The sequence below is a fragment of the Mauremys reevesii genome, linkage group 4, assembly GCF_016161935.1.
Source record: "Mauremys reevesii isolate NIE-2019 linkage group 4, ASM1616193v1, whole genome shotgun sequence".
NCBI lineage: Eukaryota > Metazoa > Chordata > Testudines > Geoemydidae > Mauremys > Mauremys reevesii.
This window is the reverse complement of record NC_052626.1, coordinates 19,364,934-19,383,905: the sequence shown is the minus strand read 5'-3', so window position 1 is coordinate 19,383,905 and position 18,972 is coordinate 19,364,934. Positions and strand designations below refer to the sequence as shown.

At 41.4% G+C, this 18,972-nt stretch overlaps 1 long non-coding RNA gene across 1 annotated transcript in view; it reads left to right on the top strand.

Annotated features, from left to right (window-relative positions):
* LOC120405250 overlaps nucleotides 1–18,972 on the top strand; it is a 271,692-nt gene that overhangs the window by 63,253 nt on the left and 189,467 nt on the right. The window contains exon 2 of the long non-coding RNA XR_005598453.1: nucleotides 11,094–11,204. This is a non-coding gene — a long non-coding RNA (uncharacterized LOC120405250). The remainder of the gene's footprint in view (nucleotides 1–11,093; nucleotides 11,205–18,972) is intronic.

Here is an 18,972-nt window from a genome sequence, read left to right as displayed (position 1 = left end):
ATTGCTACACAATGCCTCATTTGCCTTCATCAAAGGACAGAGACCTTGTTGACTGCATTCCTAACTCCCTCCAGGAAGGGGAGGCCTACATATGAATCCTCATCCCATTAACTTGGAATCTGGAGTGAAGGGTATAAAAACTCCCTGACAAGGAGAACCTGGATCTCTTTTTGCTGTCTGGACTCTGACATAAGCAAGAGATCTCCAGGCTGCTTCGCATGGGTCTGTCCTAAAGGACATATAGAGCTGCTCTTATAGAAGCTTATATTACCTTTTAAAATCTCAGACCGTAACGCATTTGTATGTGTGTGTTTCCTGTTTTAACCTTATAATTCTTATTCCTTTTTTTAGTTAATAAATCTTTAGCTAGTTCATTATAGGATTGGCTACCTGCATTGTTTTTGGTTTGAGATCTGGATACAAATGACCTGGGGTGACTGGTCCTCTGGGACTGGGAGTAACCTGAATATTATTGTGACTTTGGGTGTAAAGTGACCATCTATCACATAGTCCATCTTGCCTGGTGTCACGCTGTCTGGAGTGGCTCACAACCAACTGTGAGTGTCATCCTCAGGGCAGACTGTCAAGAAGCAGGGCAGAGATCCCAAACGGGTAGTATGTTCTATCATAAGATTTCACCAACCCAGTAACATACTCTTCTCTGTCTCTCACTATATCAAATTCAAAACATCTTTTTCTAGAGCTTCCAGGCTGTTCACAGCTCTGCCTTGGCCTACGTTGAGGAACAAAGAAACACAGAGAAGATAGGAATTGCCATATTGGATAAGATCGGTGCCCTTGTATTCCAGGATCCTGTTTCTGACAGAGGCCAGTACCGTTGCTTCAGAGAAAAGCATGAAAAACCCCATCGTGTAACCTGCCCATAGAGGAATTCTTGGAATAATCCTAGTCAGATAGCAGTTAGTTTGTCTTGCAGCAGGAGGCATTCTATCCATTATCAGTCATTTTTATGCTGTCTAATATAATTGTAGATATATCCATTAACCATATATCTCTAGTTCTAAGCCTTTAAAAATCCCACTAAGTTTTGGGGCTTTGTGATATCTTGCTTCAGTGAGTTCCACCGATTAATTATGCATTGTCTCAAAAAGCATCTCCTAGCATCTCATATTCCCTCTCTCAACATTCCACCCTGTTTAACTCCCACTTTTGCCCATGCCTATGTCCATACTACCTTTGATGTTATCCTTTATGCCTGGAGTAACCTCCTCAATGAGATATGCCAAGCTCCCTCAGTCTCCACCTTCAAGGCGCTATTTCAAAATCAGCCTTTTCCATGAAGTGTTCGGCTCTAATGGCTGCTCTCCACTCTGTGTGCTCTAGTTTTATTACCCTTCTCTCTCCCTCTGAAGAGTCTAGGGACCTATTTTATGTTTGGCATTGGTTTTCCACGGTACAGCCCCATAAGCATTTATTGCAGGAATAATGATAATGATTATAATAAATGCTGAATTGTTCCTTTATCATATGGATTGTTTTTTTTAAATGGGAATGGTTTGTATCCACTTTAAAACTCAATTACTGTACTGGTCTTCCACAAACCTTGCACACTTAATTGCCAAAGTCTGCCTTCCTTTTACCTGAGTACACAATGGCAGCAGGGTACAGATGCAAGGAGCTTCCTTGCTCCCTATTATGTAGTCCAAGTAAAGGCGAGGTGGAACCGCAGGTTCTGTGCTCAGGGGTACATGGACTGCTCTTGCTACTCCCTCAAAAGTATGCTGAGGAGTTCAGGGATGTTTTTCTGTGAGGCAGGACACCTCTCTGTGCTCCCTCTGGGGGTATGTAACTCCACACTGCCCTTTACTCTGGGCAGTGCCCCAGTGGAGTTGTATAATACATAAGCATTTGTTGATGAACATCTACGTTTTTTAAAGCTAATATTTAGCTCAGATATCCTGGTGATGGGCGAGGGTATAAAAATCTAGACGAAGCATCCAACGGAGTGGGTATTCACCCATGAAAGCTCATACTCCAAAACATCTGTTAGCCTATAAGGTGCCACAGGACTCTTTGCTGCTTTTACAGATCCAGACTAACACGGCTACCCCTCTGATACATAAAATCTAGATAAGCAACTAGAGATAGTCAAATCACACACTGGTATGTTCAGTATCTGTACTCATCTGTGGATACCTGGCATTTTTAAGGGGTAAGGCACATAACTGATGAAAGGCAATATAGCAGTGTCTGCTCTTCAACAGTAAAATAGCTGGGAAAAATTGATGCAGTGACATGTATTTAGTGATTTACTTAATGGGGAGGTGGGCAGTTGAAGTCTGATCTTGCAAGATGCTGAGTGCCCTCTACTAGAAGTTGTGAATGCGGAGGGCACTGAGAACCTTGTATGCCTGGGCTTCTAGTTATTTTTATTTCCGGGTTTTCCATCTTTACTGGAAAGATTATTGGTGCCATTTGGCACCTACAACTATAAACTACTCATTCAATTTGGCCTTGGTTTATAAAAGTCATCTCAACACTTCCTATACATCAGAAAGTTTTGTGAGGAGCATTTGAGAATTCTAAGTGAAGAAAAATTCAGAAAAGTTATTTTGCAGCTATGAAAATAATCATCGTATTAATTATCTGCCCTATTCATTTTTCTCTTTCCAAGGTCTCAAAGTGCTTAATGTCAATTAGGACATAAAATAACATGTTGCTAGAATAAAACAAATACACCAGTCTTAACAAAAACAATTTAAATTGCAGATCTAGAACCTGATTGTGCCACCTTATTCCAGGTGAGTTGTACTTACTTTGGGCTAGATGAAGCCTTGAGACTCAGCCCTGAATATGCAATTGCATGTAGAAGGAAGAGCAATGGGCTGGAATTGTGAATCAGAGTCACAAGTCCTTCCTTGCTCTGGTGAGGGAATATATTATTTCACCACTTTTTGGAATGCAATTTAGTCTCTTCCTTGCACCTGGTTACTTCTGCTTGCTGGTACATAGGAGGAGCAAAGCAATGGCCCCACCCACTTCCTACCCACTTTATGGGAGGAGTATCCAGCTCTCCTTCCATTCTCTGTCCTTCATCTGCAGCCTGAATGTGGTTGCACAGGTGGGTTGGGTGTTTTTACTTCCTCCCTATTCTTGTCATATTAGTAAAAATCTAGCACTCTGTGAATAGGAAATTGGACTAGTCATGGAGTCAGACACTACTCAACATGAGCCAAAATCAGGGGTGGCTCCAGGCCCCAGCACGCCAAGTGCGTGCTCTGCTGGTCGCCACGAGGGCAGCAGGCAGGCTGCCTTCAGCAGCTTGCCTGCCGTGCTTGAGGCGGCAAAACGCCTAGAGCCGCCCCTGGCCAAAATGGCTAGTTGTGGAGTAAGGTACGATTTAACAGGGGTAGAGATGGCAAGACTGGGCCCACAGGCTGGTGTTCAATAATCAAATAAGAGAGGTTATCAGCCAAATGTATAATTCCAAATTCAAATGAATTAATATTAATGACCAAGATAAAATATAATAATTGTTAACTATTAATGAGGCACTAGTCAGCAATCAAGTGCAGAACTGGTGAATAATAGAGAAGCACAGAGGCTATAAGGAACTAAAAATAATGCAGATGAATTGAAAGAGTAGCAATTTAAATAATCAAATTGCTCTTCAGGATTAAATGTATGTAATTGATAATGGATAAATCTCAAGGTTAGATTGAAATGGCACAACATAATTTGTGTCATGAACCAACAAGAATCTACATTATAGGATCAGAAAACTCTATCATATAGGCCCTGTGCAATGATATAGTTGAAGGGATTTATTAATTATTATTATTTTAATATTATAGGAGAGATGGTAGTGATCCCTAAAGTATCACTTTTCATTATAAATTCTTTTGCAGACACGCCCCCTCTTTTTTTGATGAAGCTCCAACACTTCCTTTGAAATTTGACAGTGGGAAAGCCCTTGGCCTAGAGAAGTGCCTTTTCTTTGACATAAGCATTTTCATTCAGGTTTGGCTGAATTAAAACCAGTTAAAAATCACCATTTCTCATTTGAGTACTCCAGGAAAATTTTGATAGTGGGTGAGCTCCCACTGATCACTCCTGAACCAAGCACATGGCAGGAGTAGCTCATCCCCTTTGTAGTAACGAACTTTCCATGCTGCAAGCTAATGCAGTTTGTCCTACAGCTCAACTGGGAGAAGTCACTGATAGAGGGTAAGCATCCAGATCCTGATGATGAGGGGGTTGTTACAATTGTACATAATGGAATTTGTTTTTACCTTTTTTTTCTTAAAACACCCCTCTCTCCTAAGAAATGTCATAACTTGTAAACAATATTTAGGTGCCAAAGTGTGGTACTTGAAAGTTAGGAAATGTGAGATTTACAGTTGCCTGTTCAACGTTACTTCTGCCACTTATGCATATATCCCATGACACAATCTTTACATGATCGCATGCTATTTTTTCCATAGGACCCTGACTCATTCAGTGCACAGATGGACTCACAATGGGGCAGAATTAAGGTTGAAAGTTAAGGATTTCCTAACTTGTAAATGCTTGACTTTCCAACTTAAATAATTTTTTAACATATATATATATATATATATATATATATATATATATATATATATATATATATTGGTATGTAGTATTTTATATTGTGGTAGCATTCAGGGGCATTAATCATATTGGGAACGCATTGTGGCAGATGCTGTAGAAACATAGGATTTAATTCGGTAGGTGCTGAGTATTCTAGCAGTGATCCAGCAAATCACCTAAGCACATTCTTAACTTTGTGTTTAAGTGCTTTGCTGAATCGGGGCCAGAGTGAATGACATTTCCATGCACCAAAGAGCTTACAGCCTAAAAAGCAGGTGAGTTAGAAACACATTTCTCCACCGTTCCCCATGTGTGGCTGAGCAGGGACTGTTTACGATAGCAATTTCTGTGCTCCTTGTGTCCCGCACAGCAGAGATACTGTTTGTTCCTGTTCCCCCTGGGAATCAAGGCCAAAAAAAGGGGGAAGGGATGAGGCAGAGTCATCATCCTGCCCCTCACTCAGGGTTGTGGCTTATTAGCCACAACTGAGCTCATGAGGTTTTGTTTCTAGAACTGATACCAAAGAGCAATTTGCAATGAATTGTAGTATTCAGTTGTGGGATACCTGGCTATAAACCTGATTAAAATAAACCTGGGTCTGACAGTGACACTGTTGTGCTCGTGCTTTTGCTGATATTTTAGAGGTGTTCTCTTTTTCCATATTCAGTTGAGTTGGCCCGAAACAGGGTGATCTGCCCCTTTAAGGTCTGGCACTGGCAAGCCAGCTAACCCTGTGTGACTATTAGACCCTGCTGGGATGGGTCAGGTATTGCCTATAAAGGGCTGAGAGAGCTCAGTTGGAGGGGAGTTGCAGGAGGGAGGCTGGCTTCTGTGACTGGCTCTGGAGCAGAGAATGGGGCACAGTGATAGTCCTATAGGCCTCTGCAGCCTGTGTTGGTTAGGGGGATAGTTTTGTTATTTCAAACAAAAAACTCTAACACCCTTTGCCCTGAGGGAAGGGTCTAAAAGAGTGGGGTGTTAGTCTTTCCTGGTGGAGGAAGGCCAGGAGTCCTACATGGCCATATCCTGCCATGGATTTTTATACGAGTCCCTCCCTTGACTTCAATGGGAGTTCCACGCAGTGGGGAGAAGGCCAGCATAGCTGGTCTGATTGCTAGCTGGCTAGCCAGGAAAGAAAAAATGGCAGCAGCCACTGAAGGTTAAAAAGTTAGAAGGTTTTTTTTATTAAATCCTGCTTTGTGACAAGGCTAAACCTGGAGCGGAGTGCTTCTGTGGCTTTGCTTGTAAGATTTATGAGCTGAGTTTGGACTGCTAGATTCTGCAGTACTTGCAATCTGATCTGGAAGGTCTGCCAAGAAAGAATTTCATTGATACAATGGAGGTACAACATAAGCATATATGGAACAACACCTCCGAATCATTGTCCAGAGTGACTTCCTGTTTCCCTGCTGTTAGGTGAACAATTTTAAGTTGTTGCCATATATTATTCTGAAGTTGAGCTCAGATCCAAATGCACCTAAATGGCCAACTTTTCTCACAAAGGGCTAGAGTACCAGCTGGTGGAAATTGTCCTACTGTGATGAAATCAGTGAGCGTTGATGGCACTCAGCACCTCACAGGATTACACCTAAAAGCAGCTGGGTTTGCTGCTGACGTTGCTTGTAGCTCACTTTTGTGGCTCAGTTTAACTAAAGGAAGCATTTATTCCTCCATGCCTTGACAAATTAGTCTTTGTAGCATGATGAGTAGAACTGGAGAACGAGGATCAGGTTTCAGGAGTGATCTGGTTCAGTGTAGCACCTGAGGGCTCAGCAATTCAATCCGAGTGCAGACTGCCACCCCTTAAACTCCAGAGTCCCAGTGTGTAACACTGGCCACTCAGCGTTGTTAATAAAGATCTTTCCTACTACAATTTTGCTTCCCTGCCATGTCCCTTATCGTTAACGGAACAGTCTTGAGCAGAAACAGCTGAATCATCAAAGTAACCAAGAGGTAAATGTAGTTATCCCCAGCATAAGAAATACGTAACTCTGGAGGCACATAAACCCTGAAAAGCAGGGAGCTCAGGTATATGTCCTTGTGGAACATCATGATTTTTATCTACATCAGACAGTGACAATTGGCTAAGTTAACAAAGTGCTACCTGCCAGAAAAAGCTAAAAGCACAGAAATACTTTACAATGTTAGGAGACGTGAAATTGGCCAATCATGTATAGTAAGACTGAACCATTCAGGGCTGCCCGGGGGGGGGGGGGCATGGGTGGCGGGGAGGTAATTTGCCCCGGGCCCCACAGGGGCCCCCACAAGAGTATAGTATTCTATAATATTGCAACTTTTTTTTTTAATGGAAGGGACCCCCAAAATTGCTTTGCCCCAGGCCCCCTGAATCCTCTGGGCTGCCCTGGAACCATCCTTTGGGCCAGATGCAAAAATGCAGAACTAAGGTCCAAAATAAGGTGAACCTGGGAGCACAATCTGCAATGAATAATTTATTAACTGAATATAGCCCTACTTCCTGTTCACTAACATTTTTCATAAAAGTAAGTGTGTGTGCCTTTGTTCATAATCAAATCTGGTTTATGCAAACACCGCAGACTATCAATTATTTGCGGCAAGAACTGCTTTGAATCTTTAATATTTGTAATAAGGAATGTACGGTGTTGCCAATACTCAGTTTCATAGATTCAGAGCTCCCAAGGCCAGAAGAATAATCTAGTCTGACCTACTGTATAGTATGGGCCGTAGAACCAATTTTTTTATGAGTCTCACAATAATCGGTGTTTTTTTAAAAACCTGGAGTCATGGGAACACTGAAAAATCTAGACTTTTCTCTTTTTTTTAAAAGTAAGTTTCTAACCCTCATTATTGCAAAGGAAAGCATGAAAATGTGACCCCTAGTGCATTCAGAGGCTCAAAAACCGAAGGCAGGCTGATTAACACCCCTCCTCTCAAAAAATCTTTTAAAAAACCATTTGGCATTAAAAAAAAAAATCTTATGACATTTTGAAGCCTGATTGATTTTTCAAATCTATTTTTGGTTTGGCAATATAGTTCTTTTGATTGCCCCCACCCACATTACATAGTATGGCTTTCTCACTGATTGGGCGAATATAACTTACGACCAGGTGTTTAGGGTGAGTATGTGCATTCAAAATTTTTGTTCAGTGAATATTTTGCAATATTTAGTGCTTTGAACGTTCCTTCCAGCAAAACTTCTTGGCAGGCAGTAGATTATTTGTGGAAGGTGAACAAAATAGTCAGAAAAAGATTAGAATTTTTTTTTAATCAAATAATATTTTTGGAACAATTGCTAAAACAAAACCAAGATGAAGGGCAGAATGGAGTGGGCTATAGGAAAAAAGTCTTTGAGTGCTCTGTTACTTCAGTGGTGACACAGGTTAATTTCATATCTACCAAAACAGCTTCTTGCAATGGGCATAGCGTGTGTCACTACAGCCATAAGAAATTATTTCTACTGGGGCAGGAATAATGGCCGACAGTAAATCAGCTTGGTTACTTGATCTTTCAGGACATCATTTACACAAGTTCTCATGACAGACAGAAAAGGAACCCCCGTTGCCACTGTACTTGTGGAAGCTGAGATCTGATTGGAGTTTTTTGTAGTGTGAGACCACTCGAATGATATGGAAGTCAAATTTTCCAGTGCAGTATGTCTGCTCTGTATTGCACTGCTGGCACAATCTGGTCCCTACTGGCATTTTATAGCTAGCCTATCTAATCATCCCTATGTAAGAATAATCTTTCAATGGCATAGAGCCAAAGTAGGGATTCTTATATTATTTCCCCACAATGACTGCCAACATATCAGTGAAAAACAGTGTTTGTCTGGGACCCTGGTGTGACCTGATGTTCATTGGCTATGTCCTCCAGGATGCTTGCAATACATAGTAAGTTAAAACAGCCCTGAGGCTGCTCTAAAATGGTGCAGCAGAGCCAGCCCTGCACAGAGATGCAGCAGGATCAGAAGAGTGTGAATGTGTGAATTGACTTGTATTCTTCACATTTCAGCTGCAGCCACAGGTGTGGCCTACAGCCTTTCACTACCAGGCTGCTAGTGCAAATCTGGCCCAAGGCTGGTAGTGACTGAAAGTTGTTGATGATCTGACTGCCTAGCTACCCATGTGAAATGAACGTGGTGGGTCACGTTTTTTTCCCCTTTAATTCCTAATCTTTTAAAAAATATCAAAAGAGACGTAGGGGTGAAAGAAGATGACAGTGAATTATATATGAGTGAGTTGTGCAATATGACAACAAAAATGGCCAGTGCAATCCTGGGCTACCTATTCAAAAGCACTATGCCACAGAGCAAAAAATGAATTAAGGGCTGGTCTACACAACCGCTTAAGTCGATGTAACTTACGTTGCTCAGGGGTGTGAAAAAGACACCCTCTTGAGCAACATAAGTTACATGGATCTAAGCACTGTCCACACTGGTGCTATGTCGGTGGGAAATGCTCTCTAAGAGTTAGACTCTAGACACCTGATCCAATGCCCATTGAAGGCAATGGGAGTATTTCCACTGAATTCAGTTTGGATCAGGATCTCTGAGTCTGAAGAAATCATACATTCATTCAGTTCTGGGCATTTCATTACCAGAATGGTGTAGACAAACGGCATTCAGAGATGAGCAACCAAAATTGTTAAAAGGCTGGAGGGAGTGACTTATTTGGAAAGATTTAAAGAGCAAAGTCTTTGTCTTATTAGAGGATGGAAAAAGGGGTGAGGGTGAAATGGTGGGAAGTAGGATAATTGGCTATAGAGATTTAATTGTTGAAAATACCAAGGAAAGGAATTAGTTATTCATCTTGGCACAGAGGAGGACAGTATATGGTAACAATGAATAATTAAGAACAGGAAAACTTAGCCTAGATATTGGGGGGAAATATCCTGACAGTGAGACAGAGTGCTCAGATATTACAGTGATGAGCATGGTATAGTAATAGATTTATACAGCTGTGAAACAATCTTCCATGAGACGTGGTGGAGGACTAATCACTGGAAATATTTAGAACTAAAGTGGAAAGAGCAGTAGAAATATATTGAAGAGAACATGCCTACACTGACAGGCATGGGCTTAATGGCTAACTAGGTCTTTTCCATTTTCCTGAATGAACTGCCCCAGAAGCACTGAAAGAACCCTGCTTGATTTCCAGATCCCAAACTGAGTTTGCATGGCCGGCAGTTGCAGAAAAGTATCTTGTTACTGAGCTAATTTCATCTGGAGTCTGTGGCACAATAAACATGCAAGCCCTGATACCATATTTAAAGTGGTCTTGTTATAGAGGGACTAGTCCCATTGAGGGAAAAAATGGTTGAAGTACAGAGAGATCTATGACAGGTTTGAAGGATGTGCCTCAGACTGAAACCTCAGAGACAGATTCTAGTTCTATAGTTGGAATTTTTATCTGGGGTTGGGGTACCACAGTGTTGGATGTGAGCATATAGCAAAACCAATTTCACTTTGGTTCTTGTAGTTACAGCAAATCTCAGTGCCAAAAGCTCAGCTTCCAGTGTGGTTTCAGTGGATCCAGTTATGTTAGTTAATATTTTATTATTCAAAGACTAGTTGATGCTTAATGGCAACAAAAATGTGCAAAATGCAGCATTTAAAAACCCACCGGGGAACCAGATTTTAATAGTCATGTCACAAGTTTCTGGCAAGAAGTGTGTTTATTATTTTTGTAATCGGGGAACTGTTTTTAGTCCCCTCACACACAATTCAAAGGAAAAAATGAGGAGCTGACAATCCACTGTATATAATTAAACTAGCAAATGCAGAGTTTAATTAAATTGTAGTTTAGTTATAAAATGCTGGACTTCCTAAAACCTCAGAAATCATTATTGATCAAATACTCCATCACTTCTGGGTTTGTCATCAGCCTAAAGTAGTGAATTATTCATCAATTTGAGCTTAATAGAGTAATTGTTCTTTCTGATGATCAGTATCTGTGTGAAATGTCTAGACATGAGTTGCTTTTATTTGTTGGTGACCGCACACCAGCACTGTCGTGCTAATGCAATCTACTCTAACAGGCCAAATTCTGCAGTCCTCGCTCAGGCAAAACTCCCAATGACTTCTATGGAAATGGTGCCTGAGGAAAAAGGAGCGTGGAATGCAGGATTAGGCCCCGTGTGGAATCTATGGTGGCCATTCCCCATGCTATACATTTCAAATTAAGAAGCAAACCACTCACAATTAGGCTTCATCTAAGAAAACCCCCAAACCCCTCCAAAGCTCAATAAAAACCATTTTCATTTACCACAGTATTTACATATTTTGCATTATGCTAATACAAACCGAAGAGATTTAGTCCTGCCTGCGGCATATTTTAAAAAATGCAATTTGTTAATCGCCTTCCAGCAAAAATAAAAATCAACAAAAAATATGGCCCTTGGTAAGCACATAAAATTTATCACCTCTGCTCCACTCACACAGAGTTTATGAATCAATACACCCTGAGATTATTTGGTAACAGATCCTACATGTAGTCTAAATTTAAAGTTCTCCCCTTTTTTTAACACTCTGTTTTATTTGGCAGTTTGTTTGCTGTCCGAGTCAGTGGGCATAAATGATTTGTGTGTGTGGAAGATGAAGTGCCAGTTGGAGCATGACCAAAACAACAGCAGCTGCCAGTCTCCCAGCAGTCACAGTGAGTAATTCAAGATTAACTGCAAAAACTATTTGTCAAGTTTACTTTGAAAAGTTTCACCTCAGAGTGTGAGATCTTGCTGCAAAGGACAGGTCCTGATGTGTCTCTCTAATACTATGACTTTGCAACAATGGCTGTTGCAAAACAGTAAAGCATTTATTCAGGTATATGATAATAGCCCTGTGGCTTGTTTAGGGTTGGTCAAAGAACCATGGTGTTGTAACAGAATAAGGATCTTCATGCTCTCTCATTGCATTCTTAATTGCTGTGGTACCTCCTTAATAGTGATGTAACTTTTATACACTAAGCACCAGTGATAATACTGGAGTTCTTGTCAAGCAAACCCTTTGCTTTCTTTGTAACCACAAGGCAAGGGTGACCAGACAACAAATGTGAAAAATCAGGACAGGGGGTGGGGGGTAATAGGAGCCTATATAAGAAAAAGACCCAAAAATCAGGACTGTCCCTATAAAATCGGGACATCTGGTCACTCTACACGAGCCACATCGGTGCAGCCTGCTGATGCTTTATGTAGATGTTAAATAAACCCAATACTGTCAAAGGGCTCTATGTATCTTTTTATTGGAAGTTTTGTATCCCTCTCCTTCAATCTTTTCTGGTTTTTCATACTCTTTCCTAAGGATGCTGCACTCCCAGTAATGACGGAGTTTCAATTAAACGTTTAATTTAACCCATTAGGTTCAGAATTAGGCATGACATGTGAGACTGTTTCCCATTCATCATTGACTTCGATGCCTGAGTATAAGAGAGACTGTGATAGCTTCTCCCTCCTTTTCTGAGATATAATTCTACATTGTTTGCCTGTCCAAAACACCAACTCCAAGTAATTAGGGAAGGAATATACAACTGGGTCTCTAAGCTAGAGGTCCAGAGCTACAAGGAAATGATGTCAGGAGACATCCTCCTTTTTAGGCAGCAGAGCTTCTCCACAGAGATCACGTCAGCTTTGTGACCTTAGTTTATCCAACAGATGTCATGTCAGGAGGTGGTGGCAGAGACTCTGTGCAGCAAAGACTGGAGGATCTGTGCAGCAAGCAAATGATTTGGCCCCACCCTTTCCCCAGCCCTCCTCTGCCCAGGTTCCTGAATGGCATCATCACAGCTGGCTCTCTCTCTGCACAATGGAATTAGATAGATCCCTCTGCCAAGGTTACTCTGCAGCTGTGATGGCAGGAGCTAGATTTCTCCTTCACTAAAAATTACATATAGATTTTGTTTGCTCTGTCAATGACATACACACTGATATATGGAGAATATAGGTCGCTATAAGATGTGTGGGCTGGGAAGGATGAAAGATTGCAACCCTGGTGTGTGAAGAAGCCTGCAGCAGCAAGAAGCTCAACCAGCAGTTGGTGTAATACAGAGGATAAAATACAGCCTGGGGCTATCATAAGTCTGTCATGTTGTCCCAGGATCTCTATGGTATATTGTCAGACCAGGTTTTTCATGGACAAATCCTTCTCACCACTCCCACTTCAGAGCCCCGGGTTACAACAAAGCTTCTTGTAAGTTTTTGCAAATTGAGTAGTACTATCATTTAGTCATTTTCAAAATAAATTCTCCGCACAGACGTCTTTGTTTTAGAGACCTTTTGCTATGTTTCATGGACAGCGAGAACGGTATTATTATTATCCAGGAAAACTTGCTACAATTTCACATGTCTAGTTGTGGCATTGCACTTCAAAGTAGATCTCCCCAAAATGGGTAAACGTCTATCCTTTCTGTAAAAACACAGACAGGAAAATAAGATTTAAAATACAGAATGGAGGACAAATGCTTTAAACATAGCAGTAGTTCAAAGTGGCTTGTTAACTCTTCTTGGGGAGAACTTTGTAGCTTGTTTACTATGAAGAAATCTGTCTCTCTTCACCAACTGCTTTGCAAGATGTCTGCTTTGCCTAAGCACCTCCTCTTGTTCTTTAATAAGATTTTACTTCTCTTCCAAGATCAAGGAGTTTTGTTTCCGTGTTTGTGATAAGCCACCGCCTTCATTTTGTACAGCACTGTTTTTATTCCTACCTTTTTATATCATGTGGTAAGCTTTCAGAGTAAGCAGGCCTTACATTGACTTCTGCATCCCCTCTACAATATGTAGACTGAAATTCTTCAGCATAGGTTGGTTAAGTAGGGTGACCAGATGTTCCAATTTTATAGGGTCAGTCCCGATTTTTGGGTCTTTTTCTTATATAGGCTCCTATCACCCCCCACCCTCTGTCCCGATTTTTCACATTTGCTGTCTGGTCACCCTATTAAGAAGAAAACACTGGTGGGAAAATTCACAAAACCTGTCTGTGCTGTAACACTTCACAGTTCAAAATGTCAGTTATAAATCTTGATTGGTGCCTTTGATCTGAAGTATCCACAGCTGGAATGAATACTATGTTGATTCAGATCCAGTGGAGTCACACAATAAATAGGTAAAGCATTGTACCTATAAAGCACCAAAACAATTTAAACCTCTTGACAACATTAAGCCTGTGTCAGGGGTGGAAATGTTTCTGTTGCTTTCTAGTCATTATTTCCCACGTGTTTGTGAAGTGTTATGAGCTGGGTGTTCAGAACCAGTAATGACTGAAAAAAATGGGTTTGTTTAGTCTGGAGAAAAGAAGACTGAGGGGGACACAATTGCTGTTTACAAGTACATAAAAGGTTACAAGAAGGAGGGTTAAAATTGTTCTCATTAACTTCTGAGGACAGGACAAGAAGCAATGGGCTTAAATTGTACCAAGGGAGGTTTAGGTTGGAATTTAGGAGAAACTTCCTGTCAGGGTGGTTAAGCACTGGAACAAATTGCCTAGGGAGGTTGTGGAATCTTCTTTACTGGAGGTTTTTAAGAACAGGTTAGACAAACACCTGTCAGGAATGGTCTAGTTATTGCTTAGTCCTGCCTTGAGTGCAGGGGACTGGACTAGATGACCTATTGAGGTCCCTTCCAAGTCCTACACTTCTGATTCTATGGCATTCTTACACTAAATATAAAGCCAGCAATCAGGTTTGCAACAAAGTAGGAATCAAATTAATTATCTTTACCTTGGTGTTTTGTTTTTTCTCCAAACCCATCTACCCTGGGTGTGATATCTATAGAATCATAGGGTTAGAAGGGACTGCAAGGGTCATCTAATCTAACCCCCTGCCATCTATGGGCTTCACTCCCTAGCTGGGCTACATCTCCCATAATACACCAGGGTCTCCCTCTGGCTCAACTGCCATGGTGCTTCACTAGAGGGATAGTCCAACCAGGAAGCATGGCCCATAGCGGAGAATAAGGGCATGAGGCATCCAAATTGCAACTCCCTTAAAACATCGAGGTGCTCAATATGGACACAATTCAATGTTGAACTGAAATGTTTAAAAGAGAGAAGGTGAGTGAGATTGGACCAACTTCTGTTGATAGGAGGGACAAGCTTTCAAGCTTCACGGTGCTCTTCTTTAGGACGAGGGAAGGTACCCAGAATGAATCCGTTATGCTCACCAATCTGTCCCACCTCGTATTTACCTTCCCCAGACCTGAGGAGGAGCTTTGTGAAGCTTGAAAGCTTGCTCCTTCCACCAGCAGAAGTTGGCCCAATAAAAGATATTACCTCACCTACCTTGTCTCTCTCCTATCTCTCTTCAGCACAGCTACAACAATACTGCAAACATGAAATGTTTAGAGGTTTCTGAATCAAAATTTTTTAAAGACTCTAATTTTGTGAAAAAATTGATATTTTGGCTTCTTACCCTGATCTGGGACCTAATTTCTTGGAATTTTCCAAGGAACAGAAATTTTGATTTTTGTTTTGTTTTGTTTTTTGGATCAGTGCTACTTCACTCTGCTTAGTCTGTAAAATCTAATGAGCTCATTGCTTCAGGTAGCATGATTTGCTTTAATTAGCATCCTGTTTACTAAAAATTCAACCTTGAAACACCTCTTCCCTCTTGGATCTGAAGAGATATAGTGAAGAGGCATTCCTGTTGCACTTTTTAACTGGAGAACACAATTCATGATTCTAGAATCACCCACTGATTTGATAGTTAGAGGTCTGTCTGGCCTTTATTTATAAGATTTTCTTTTTTAAGGATTTAAATTGTGATTATACAAATGTGCTGGAGGTGAAAACTTGGTATATGTAGGCTCAGCCTGGGAGCAATGATTTACCTAATATGGTTTAAATTGCTTTAGATGTTTTAAATATTTAGGATTTCATTATGCAGTTAATGCTTTTCTGTGGTTTCAGGTGCTTTTCTGCACTTACATTTTTGGACAAGAAAAATTTGCTGGACTTTCATTCATAGTGTGCTTTAATGACTTAGATCTTTTTTTATAAAGACAAAATGTTGCCAAAATACTAGTATGTATACATGATAGCAATGTGTTGTGAGGAAGTTTAACACAGTTAATTACTGCAGTTGAGCGTATGGATTGTGCGTGTTACACAGATGGACTGCATGATATCCAGATACTTTAAGTATGCAAATTCCCATTGAAGTGACAGAGCTTAATGACTCTCTTGGACTGAAGCAGCTACAATCTATTGTATCAATAATCCAGGGATTAAGGAAGCTCTAATTGTAAGTATGATGCACAGAAGAGCGATTTATATCTGAGACAAGTTTAGCACAGTTCCTCGCAATCTAACTTTCTGCTCTCCCGAGGGTCCAAATTTGAATTTCAACTGTGATTATGTTCATGTCACACATGGGGGTTGATCCCCCATCCCCACCTCACTAGACTAAACTAGGAATAAGTCATCAGTGTAAAGTGAGCAGAGAACCAGGTCCAGTCTTTTCAGCAAAGAGGTAGAAGTAACTGCTTATCAACCTACCTTGCTTAGTGTCTTACACTGTATGTTGCCACACTCATCAGGGTTACATGCTTTTTTACTCTGACCTACAAGGATTAGGGACTATAGGAAGATCACATCTAGGGTTCTTTGTTTTCCTCTTTAAACCCTGCATGTAAACATGCCTAGAAAAAATCTGGATTTGACGCTCAAATGAGGTTAGAGTTAAGGCCTCAGTTTTTATCCTGAACCAGCCCTGTCATGTTAAAGTGTTGCAGCATATGCTGTATCTGATGTGTAACCCCACCTGCCAATTGCTCTTCCAGACCTAGACATATGGTAATAGGGTGAATAAATGGCATGTTAACCTTCTCTGGGAATTTGCTTTGGTTGGTTAAATCAGGGCATTAGCAAACTTGCAATAATTAGTTTGTACTCTATATGGAAGGGCTGGATTCTGCAGGATGTGCAGTGCATATATTGTGGAGGGAGGTGCCAGGGAAGGGGGATACCAGGAGTCTTCCTTCACTTGTTGGCCCATATAAGGACCAAGCAGAATTGCAGTCTGTGTACATAGGTGAGCACAGGGACTGCTTCATCTCCACATCTGTGGGTTCATAGCATCCTAAAGGCAATGGTAAGGTGTCCTCCACACTACAGTGGGACAGGATGCTTTCTGTCTCCAGTTGCCCCACACTGTCTTTTATCCAGGTGCTCCTAATGGGCATAATCTAAAGAAACAATGCCTGCTGCTGTTTCTATTGCAGTCAGACTTTGGTATCAGATTAGCATTCCCTGTAAGTATTTTGTAATACTTGGGAGACACTGAACTCAGCCCTGTGTGAGTGACTACACATTGGTATTACCTAATTCTTAAAGTATTAAGATAATTAGGAAATGTGATACTCCCCCAAAATAGACAGCTAGTTGTATTAAAGGCATCAAAGGTGTTCTGTCTCCCATGTCAATTTGAACAGTGCTCTTGGCTACTACATAACAGTAATCAGCTTAGCTAAATTTGTTTTGCATGTCTGATGTTAAAGAGTGATTGGTTGTTATTCTTTTAGGGTGAAATCCACTGAATCTGCATAAAACAGGAGCACTTGAGCTCCAGGCAGGTGGAAGGCAGAGGTCCCAGTGCCAGGCAGCAGGGCTGCTTTGCAGCACCCCTAGAGAACAGAGTTTTAGGCTGGAACAGCAGGCATACACCCTCTGGGGCAGTTGCATGGGGTGGATTTGCATAAACATGGATTCTCTGACCCTCCAGTAGGCCCATCGCAGACTTCCTTTCTTGACTAAGCAGGGTGCCTGGGTGCATAGGTGACTGCTCCACTCCTGGCCCCTGTATGCAGGTGTTAATGGTGTGCAGGGCCTCGGCTCTTGTCAGCTCTAGTGCTTTCTACGAATGATGAAGAAACAATAAATAAAATAGTGAAGAAACATTTAAACACATTTCAGCCAGATTTACGCAACACCATGCAAGATGGGATTTCAGAAAAGCTTCTTTCGGATGCTTTAATAGATGATTCAAATTATAACCCATCCCTGCAAACATGCCATTTCTAATTGATTCCATATGCTCCCAGTCCCTTCCCCCCCTCCCTATTCTTGAGATCTAGGTTCAGCCTGGAATATGCCATTCAGCAGCTTATCTAGGCCTGGCTAATGTTCCATTGCATAAACAGGAAAGGGTCTAGGACTGGATGCCATGTTTAAAAATGTGGTATGAATAATCTGTGGCTTTGCAGCCCTTCATTCAAAGTAAAGCCCTGCTTCAGTCTGACACTGCTGTGGCTTCCAGAAACCTGTTGGAGTGGCTCTGATCATGCAACACAGTTAATTCCTCATGGAGAGATCAAGATTACAGCTCTTGTGTAGCAGCGGAAAGTCTGAGAGCTAATAGGATAGTACCAGAGAAGCAGCAAAGGTGTCCACCCATCAGGGCTACTCTAGAGCTTGATAAACCGTAACTCATTGCTTTCCTCATTCATCATTAAAATGAGATTTTTATGCTAGGTCTGTAAAATGCCATCATGGTGAGTTATTTCAGCCAAGTTACTGAGAACAATGGCCATCTTTTATGGCACGGGAGTCCGGGAAAGAGTTCTAAAGATTATTGCTAGTTTACTACCCACACATTTTCTCCACCCCGCCCTCTCTTTCTGTCCCTCCTCCCCCATACTAATCCTCATTTAGCATCATGAGGAGCTGATGAAGGATGCCAAGGTCATTTCTGTGCCAGCAAGATGGCTCATGTATGGCCTCTCCATGCTGAGCGTGTCAATATTGTACTGTGTATCCCACCAGGAGATTCGCAGACGTGGTACAACTGCCAGCAAAGCTCCTCAGTCCTTTCCCATAATGGTTCTACTGAAGCAACTGCAGACTGAAAGGTCAGGTGCCGTGGGCCAAGGCAAAGTCCTCCTCTCTGCTCATTTTCAAGGCGTGTAATTGAAGATTTCCTAGTGAACTGCCCTTTCAGTTCCAAATTAACACAATTAGAATGGTGCCAAGAAATGAGCACAGCAAAGGGAGTCAGGAATTACCTCTGCCACAACCCTCCTGTACGGCCTGGGGTAAGTCACTTCACCTTTCTGCCTCTGTTTCCTCATCTAAAAGTGTAGAAAAATAATACTTAGTTGTGGCCCAGTGCGGTTAATATTCATATGACACTTAGAACATATTAACTATTATTTTTCATTTGTATTCACATTAGCTGCTCTGATCAAATATGATCAAGATCCTAGTGTGCTGGGCACTTCACACACACATAGTGAATGACAGTCCCAGCCAACAAACAGTTTGAAATCTAAACAAGGCAGAAATGATCCCCTTTTTGCATATGGGGAGCTGAGCCACTGAGAGATTTAATCACATAACCAGCCTCACCTAGGAAATCCTTGTAAGTAAATCCAAGTAGTGAACCCCTATTTCCTGAGTCCCTGTTCAGTGTCTTAATCACAAGACCAACCTTCCTCTGTAAA